Raw genomic sequence first — 8905 nt, 5'->3', positions numbered from 1 at the left:
AGACTGAGAGAAGTTTTCATTTACAGTAGTCTGCAGGTATCTGGCTGTGGCTGGGGATCACCTCTTTGTAGACTGGAGTTTATGGGGCTTGGTGGGTTGTGGGTCTTTTCTTACCAGACAACACCACTGTCAAGTGGGAGACTTACCCGGGTGCTTCCTACTCCACACACCTCTGTTGCTGTGGCTCTGCCCACCTCCATCTCATCCCACATGCAGAAATACCTGTGGTCTTTGGTACAGCCCCACATTAAAAAAAAATGCAGCTTGGACCCAGGCTCTCTCAACAACAGTCAATTACCATGTTGCCTTACTCATTATGCAACAGTCCAAGGGCAGATGCTCATCGTAGGATCCTATATGGAAGTATTGACTCCACTGTGCAAGTCCTGCCACATGCAAAAAATGCATAAACAATGCGAGCCATATTGTAAGATGTCCATCAGTGATACGCAGCAACCTAAACATGACAGCTTAATCAGCTCCTGAACTCCATAAAGAAAACTGCCTTGCATCTCTGCTGGAACTGCTGAGTAAGCTCAAGTGGAAGAGGAGAGTTTACAGATCATGGAAGAAGGGACTGGCCACTTGGGAAGAATATAAGGCTGTTGTCAGAGGGTGTAGGGACACAACTGGGAAAGCTAAGGCCTCCTTAGAATTAAAGCTTGCGAGAGTGGTCAAGGACAACAGAAACAGCTTCTTTGAATACATGACAGACAAAACTAACACTAGAGGCAATGTAGGCCCACTGATGAACGAGGTGGGTGCCCTGGTGACAGAAGATACAGAGAAGGCAGAGTTACTGAACACCTTCTTTGTCTCTGTCTACTCTGCCAGAAGCTGTCCTGAGGAGCCCTGTACCCCTGAGGCCACAGAGGAAGTTGGGACAATGGAGGAGTTTGCCTTGGTTGATGAGGACTGGGTTAGGGAGCAATTAGGCAATCTGGACATCCATAAATCCATGGGTCCGGATGGGATGCACCCACAGGTGCTGAGGGATCTGGCTGAGGTCGTTGCTGGACCACTCTCCATCATCTTTGCCAAATCCTGGGAGACGGGAGAGGTGCCTCAGGACTGGAGGAAAGCAAATGTCACTCCAGTCTTCAAAAAGAGCAAGAAGGACCCGGGTAACTATAGACCGGTCAGCCTCACCTCCATCCCTGGGAAACTGATGGAACAACTTATCCTTGGTGCCATCTCAAGGCATATCAAGGATAAGAAGGTCATAAGGGGCAGTCAACATAGCTTCACCAAAGAGAAGTCGTACTTGACCAACCTCATAGTTTTTATGAGGACATAGGTGGATAGATGATGGTAAGGCAGTGGATGTGGTCTATCTTGATTTCAGTAAAGCCTTTGACACAGTCTCCCACAGCATCCTCACAGCTAAACTGAGGAAGTGTGGACTGGATGATCGGGTAGTGAGGTTGACTGGGAACTGGCTGAAGGAAAGAAGCCAGAGAGTCGTGGTCAATGGGGCAAAGTCAAGTTGGAGGCCTGTATGTAGTGGAGTGCCTCAAAGGTCAGCACTGAGGCCAGTATTATTCAATATATTAATCAATGATTTGGATGAGGGAACAGAGTGTACTATCAGCAAGTTTGCTGATGATACCAAGCTGGGAGGAGTGGCTGACACGCCAGAAGGCTGTGCTGCCATCCAGCGGGACCTGTACAGGCTGGAGAGTCGGGCGGGGAAAAATTTCATGAAATATAAAAAGGGCAAGTATAGAGTCTTGCATCTGGGCAGGAACAACCCCAGGTTCCAGTATAAGTTGGGGAACAACCTGTTGGAGAGCAGTGTAGGGGAAAGGGACCTGGGGGTCCTGGTGGACAGTAGGATGACCATGAGCCAGCACTGTGCCCTTGTGGCCAGGAAGGCCAATGGCATCCTGGGGTGTATTAGAAAGGGGGTGGTTAGTAGGTCCAGAGAGGTTCTCCTTCCCCTCTACTCTGCCCTAGTGACACCACACCTGGAATATTGTGTCCAGTTCAGGGTCCCTCAGTTCAAGAAGGACAGGGAACTGCTGGAGAGAGTCCAGCACAGAGCCATGAAGATGATGAAGGGAGTGGAGCATCTCCCTTATGAAGAAAGGCTGAGGGAGCTGGGTCTCTTTAGCTTGGAGGGGACTGAGGAGTGACCTCATTAATGCGTATAAATATGTAAAAGGTGAGTGTCAGGAGGATGGAGCCAGGCTCATCTCGGTGACAACCAATGATAAGACAGGGGGCAATGGGTACAAACTGGAACACAGGAGGTTCAACTTAAATAAGAGAAGAAACTTCTTCTCAGTGAGGGTGACAGAGCACTGGAACAGGCTGCCCAGGGGGGTCGTGGAGTCTCCTTCTCTGGAGATATTCAAAACCCACCTGGACACATTCCTGTGTAACCTCATCTGGGTGTTCCTGTTCAGTCAGGGGGATTGGACTAGATGATCTTTTGAGGTCCCTTCCAATCCCTCATATTCTGTGATTCTGCGATCTGTGCATAAGGTCTTCCCTGTACTTAAAACTCAGCTCAAGTGGTCCATTACTCGAAGACCTGGCATTTCATGTCCTGCCATATGAACTTGAAATGGTGGGAGTGAGGCTTCAGAAGGAACATCTCCTAATTTTGCTGCATGCACTTAAGTAAAATTACTTATCAGCCAGGTAACGTACGTTGCTCAAGCTGATAAATGATCCATACATCTAAATCTATTTCCACAGTTCTGCTTATTCTTTTTGATCTGTTATCACATTCACAGACAATTGTTTTTATATACATTTTAGAAGCAGAACTTAAAGTTTAAAGGTTATTAATTTCCAGAACCTCCTGTCCCTTGGCAGTCTTATAAGGTCCCTGAATACGAACAGCAGCTTGTTGTTCATTCTTGTTACGCTGACATGTAAGTTTGTTCAAAGACCCCTGAAGAACTGGAGGCGTGTTGCACTCATAAATTTCCCAGGATGTCTGCCAGAGGCAAAACACGTTCCAAACTGTCTGAAAGTCATTGGCGAACTCTGAGAAGGCAGTATTCATACCAAAGCTAACAGTGAATGTTTGCACTTTATATAAATATAACAAAGAAAAAAAAAAAAAACAACAACAAACCACAAAACAGTTTCTTGATGTGTTTTGGAAAATTATGGAAACATTTTTCTCCTTGTCACCAGAAGGAGCAAGCGGGCTCACTAGACTTAGGTAGAAAAACTGTTGAGGAATGCTGCTTATTAGGCAAACACAGGCAAAACTGGGTGCTATAAGCAGAAATCCAGGACACTTGAAAGGAAATCCAGTAAGGAGAGGGCATGTCGGTAGTGGCACCTCCAGGCTTATGTTAGTTTGGAAGAAGCAGCAGCAGCTGCAGAACTTCTCTAAGAGTGGCAATAAGAAATTGTGACTTAACTTTGACACCTTACGCTGAATTTTGGAGATACCTGGACAAGGTACTATCTGTAGTCCAAGGCAATCAAATCAGAGCTTGTTGCTGCTATTACCTTCAACATTGTTTGTGCCAGGGAACCTTTGATGATTTGCTTTAGACACACATCATGAAATCATTATCTCAATGGAAGCTGAAAATTGTGTTCTGGTCATGCACGGAAAAGCAATCTTTTCATCAGCTGAGAAATGATGAGTGTACTGAGAAAAGAGAACGGGTGACCTGCCTGCATGGGAGTTTCATTTGCCATCTTGAGGTTCTTGAGGCTGAAAGCCTCTCAAGTGCCCCTGGTCAGAAGAAGGGGGCACAGCACTGGGGTGCAGGTGAGTTGCAGGTTGTGTTCCGATGCACAGGCTGGTTGGCAGCTCTGCCTCCCAAGAGCACCATAAATGAGGACAACCAGTTCACAGATACAAAGTCATAAATCCCTTCTTCTTGCAGTTCCAGGAGTTGTCATAGAGGCTCTTCTGGGACAATGCAATGACACTGGCAAAGCGTTACATGCTGATTTAAGCATTCTTGCATGAATCTTCATTTTGTTTCATAAAATCGAAGTTACTGTAGCTAAAGCTCCAGATGAAGATTTAACTTTCTTTTGGAGAGTTTCTTTCTTCCTTTGCAAGCCATCTTGCATCAGGTAGGGGAGAAAGGATAATGGCCAAGGAAAATTTGGCTTCCACTCTCAAGTGAAGCTAACTGTGTCTCACTGCATGTAAAATCCTGTATAATAATGCATTTATTGGTTTTCATCCAGAGATCTTTCCTACTGTTGCTAGTATTGCCACCCAGCTGAGAGCCTGGCTTCCACGCAGCTCTCGCACCAAGCTGATCCTCCAGCCTTGAAAAATTCCTTGAAAAATGGATTTCGGATGCCCACAAGTCTGCCTGGCAGCTGGGGCTTCCTACCAGGCCTCCAGTGCTGCAGCCTGTGAAATAGCTGTTATTCAGGCTAATGAACATTACTTGTGCAAGCACCGGTGGGTAGAAAGCATCCATGAATATATTTAGGATGGAAATTAGACAAATATTTCTAATCCTCAGAAGAGGATGGTTCTGGAAAAACCTTTTGTTACAGAAGTGGTAGCTGGATCCTGAGCTACTTCAATTAAAAATGAAAAGTGCAAGCAGTTTATGTTCTGTCTGCAAAACAGGAGACTGAGCCAGCCTTTTCAATCACTGTGTTGCCAAGCCCAAGTGTTAGCACAGGGGCATCAGCATCTCTGCTCCGCTCAGCAGTGACTACAGGCACATTGCGAATAACGCACATTTTACGCCTCACTGCTGCAGGGCATGGGAACGCAAGCGTGACAAGCACATAGCCCCCAGCCTGATGTTTTAAGTAAGGGACAGGGGTTAACTTGGGCACAACCTGTCAAACAGGAGGCAGTAGAGATGGCTTTTTGGAAATTAAATCCCTGGGGCTGAGGTGCCATTGGGGAGTGGTTCAGCAAGTTGGGGCGAGTAGCAGGGCTGCCCATGGGGCTGAGATACCCACACGTCCCACAGGCAAGGTGTGCACCCAGGGGATCCCCACTGCCAAGAAGAGTGCGTGATGGCATAGGATTAAAACACCCTGGCTTTCACTACAGAAGGAAATTTGTAGGCATTCATTAGCATTTTTCCAGTGTTTAACGCTGTGGTTTACCTGTTGCATTTGTCCTGAATGTATGCTGCAGTGGTTGCTCGTTACATACATATCAATAATAGCTGAATAAACCTCTTTAATCCAGATCAGGTTTAAACAGCCATGAACAGCGTGGTATTTCCCTGTGACAGAGCAGCTGAAATGATAGTTCCTACCAAGAAGAGTTTATGAGGGATGGGTAAATCAGATGGAAATGTGCAAGAGACCAAAGAACTGAAGTGATGCTGCCAGCTGCGGTGTTAGGCAGAGGTCTCTGCCCAGCTGCAGCCTGGCCACTGTCAAGTTTTCCTGCTGGCATCGCAGTAGAGGAGGGTTTTAAGGAGGGATTAACCACCAGAGCATCTTCCTTCTGCTTCTTTTTGTGCTTTTGTGTTTCCTCTGCTGGCTCGAAAACAGCAGGTAAGTAGCCCGCATTATTGCCAGTTTTTCTTGCTGTTATTGATGATCTGCAGCAGCACAATGAGAGCAAGTGGAGCCTTGGAGAGTAAAGCTCCAAAAAAACAAAACTAAGAAAATCGATGTTTGCTAAAGGAGAAAAGAAAATCATCTGCACTGAAAGGAACTGACTGATGGAATGGGCTCTATGAGTCCCTACCTCAGCTCCCATAGGTAATCGCCTCTGTTTGAAGGGAGAGAGAAGGAAAGAGAAAAAGAGGAGAATGGTAAAATTCTGCTCTCTGAATAAGGGCAAATACTCTTCCCATTCTTGGATGTTTTAGCTTTACCTTCAGAGTCTGTGGACATCAAAGTATTTTGTGGGATGTATTTTCATTTTATATCCAAATAGCTGTACTTTACCTTCTGTGTCCCTCTCAGGTGTGCAGTGGCCATGAGCTAACCTCTGTTTAAAGCAGCACCAAAGGGAAGAAGTAAAATACTGTTCCTAATTTGCCACAATGGAGAAAAAAGTTTGGGGTTTTTGTGTTTGTTTTTGGTTTTTTGTTTGTTTGTTTTTTATGATTAGCTCATGTGAATGGGCTACCCAGAATGGGGTGTTTAGTTTTTGTTCAGAAGTGTGCACTATATGGGATTATTGATTTCTACTCTGCTTGGAGATAAAGAACAGAATAAGCAGGAAACAGCTTTCACACTAGACCTCATGCATGTTCAGCCCTGAATTGTTTCCTAACAGGTTTTCATGCAGTTGTTTTTAACCTTTAGATACCACTGTCTTTACACACTCAGCAAGGGCTCTCCACACAGTTCTCTCCTCCTAGACATCAGCTAATTGGTCTTTCCAAAATTCCCCTCCTTCAGCCCCAAATTATTAAATCAATGGTGTTCTTTGAACAAATCATTACTTATTTTATCTCTGCTTGTTTGCTTTATTTTGTTTGGTTTTCTGCACCCCCACCCATGTCATATTAAGCAACAGTTTCTAATTAGACCTATTTTTCCATCTTCTGTTATTAAAATAGGAGCAATCATGGTGCTGACAAAGATCTGGAAAAAGAGGAAAATTATTAATTAAAGCATACATCAATAATCACTTGACTTTCTCTTACTGCAGTTTAGCAGTAAAGGATTTAGCAACACTAGAAATAAAAGCCTATTAAATATCAGTCCCTTTTTATTGAGAAGGACACAAATTACAAATTTATTTTAAAACATACAGCACACTTAGCTTCTCTGCAATTTCAAAATCAGTTCTTTTATAAAAAAGCCTTTTTCCTTACTTGCATAGTTGATTTACAGCTATGTGTTACATAGTATAGAAAAGGATATGGAATTATTCTTATAACTGGAGAGTTTGTTTCCAATAACTCTTTCTGGTTTGTTTTGGAGTTTTTTCTTGGGGTCCCATTATTAGTTCCTTGCAGTATCAGATGGACACAAGTAACCTATATAAATGCTCAGGACATCAAACCACATATTTCTTGAATTGTACACAAACACGGGTTAGTTCAGCCTTCTACATGCACATATTTTGCCACACACCATTGTACAACCTCATTCTTAGAAGCCCTCGGTCAGCCAGCCATGGCTGAGGTGCAACAGCAGCCAGCAAGGGGTACCTAGTTCAAGGTCAGTATATTCTGAAGCAGTTCTGAAGTGTTTTGCCATCATCCTTTCCACTTGCAGCAAACGTGCTTTAAATGCTGAGGTGGAAATGCAAAAGTCTTGAATTGTGACAGAAGAGCAAAATATGTCATCGATATATTTTAAAAACATAAGGACACAAACTGCTGGGATTAGTGTACATCATTTAATGTCAAACCTCAGATTGTGTTCTAAGATACAACAAAAAGTTAAGTAACGATAACAACATTTATGGATGGCTTCCTTTTGGCCTTGCACTACTTATAATGAATTTATTTTCCTGGGCTGATACTTTAACTCCCCAATTATCTTGATCCAACTGGTCACATGACTAGCAGATATTTACAAAGGAAACATGATTTGCTGCAGATAAAAAGCCGGCGTTTAAGGCAAGTATGTAATTCCAGCTAGTTCCCATCTGATTTCTGGTGGTGTCATATTTCCATGAACAACAGGACATTTTTAAGATATAAAACAACAATTGCATTGTCACAGTATGGGTGGCATTTCATTTCTGCACCACTTCCTCACTGGACCAGAAGTTAAAAGGTTGAAATATTAAGGGACATAGAGCCAGACAAGCTTCATCTGTTAGCATCCCAGCACGGCACCAGAAATGAGCTTCTGAGAAATAAACATTAAAATTAACTCTCCAGGGATGTTAACCCTTGTGTCACTGTTCTTTACCTTTAGCCCACACATTCCTCTCCTCAGAAAATGGGCATAATGCCACTGTGGAGGCAAACACCAGGTTATGTTGTCAATTATGTTGGTGAAATTGCATAGAGAAGCATGAGCTGGCTGCTGAGGACCTCCACCTCTCACCAGGGGCTAATTCCGTGACTCTTGTCCTGGAGTCTCAATGTTGCAACCAACTCCTTGAATCTCCAAAGCCTTTGGATTTCATCTTTGCTTGGCTTTTGTTTGTTTGTTTGTTTGTTTAATTATTTTTGGTTTGTTGTGGGTGTTTTGCTTCATTTTTTTAATTCCCCCCCCCCGTGACTTCTTCAGCTGTGGCAGCTGAAACCATGGGTCCTCTCTGCAGCCCTTCTCCAGCTCTCTCCTCCTGGGCTTCCATCTACCTGTTGCAGGGCATACGCTTGCTCATATCTCTGACTTCGCTTTATGGTAGCAAAGGCAAAACTATTTCCAGCTTTACGCCCATTTCTTCCCACACCGTTTTTTATTTTCTGAGCAGTTTTCTTTGCTGAGATGCCTGAGCTGTGACTTTATCCCAATAAGTAATTAAAATTTGCTTAAGGTGATACACAATTTAAAGGAACATGGATATTTTCCATTTTGCTTAGGAGAATGTGAAGCATGGGACCAGCCTGGGCAGTTAAATCTGGTCCAAGGACATGCCAGGCACTGCTGTAACAGCTCCCCAGTATCACAGCAACATCCCAGTAATGACACTTCCAGTTGTTCCAGTGGAGAGGCAGCCCAGCTTTATTATTTAGTCACTGATCGCCTGTATCTCCATCCATGCAAGGAAATAATGTTGTTTCTGAGAAGTTCCTGTGTGCATTCCATTAAGAAGCAGTCTTTCCTTCAAAGCTAGAGTAAATCCTGTCTGGTTCCTAATTGTTTCAAGACAGAAGAGGAGTGAGGAAATTAAATGGGACAGAAATATAGTGTGAATAGTATGCTTTCAACTGCTTGGGAATCTTAAGTAAAATGTAAAATGCTTTTTGAAAAGGTCATGTAGTAGAAAGCATCCATTTTAATAAGACATTCCTCTCCTCTGTGGAGGCAAAAGTGTCAATATGCAGCAACCTCATACAAAAAGCGCACGAAGCAA

Source organism: Columba livia, chromosome 1 (genome assembly GCF_036013475.1).
Source record: "Columba livia isolate bColLiv1 breed racing homer chromosome 1, bColLiv1.pat.W.v2, whole genome shotgun sequence".
Classification (NCBI taxonomy): Eukaryota; Metazoa; Chordata; class Aves; order Columbiformes; family Columbidae; genus Columba; species Columba livia.
This window is presented reverse-complemented; position numbering follows the sequence as displayed.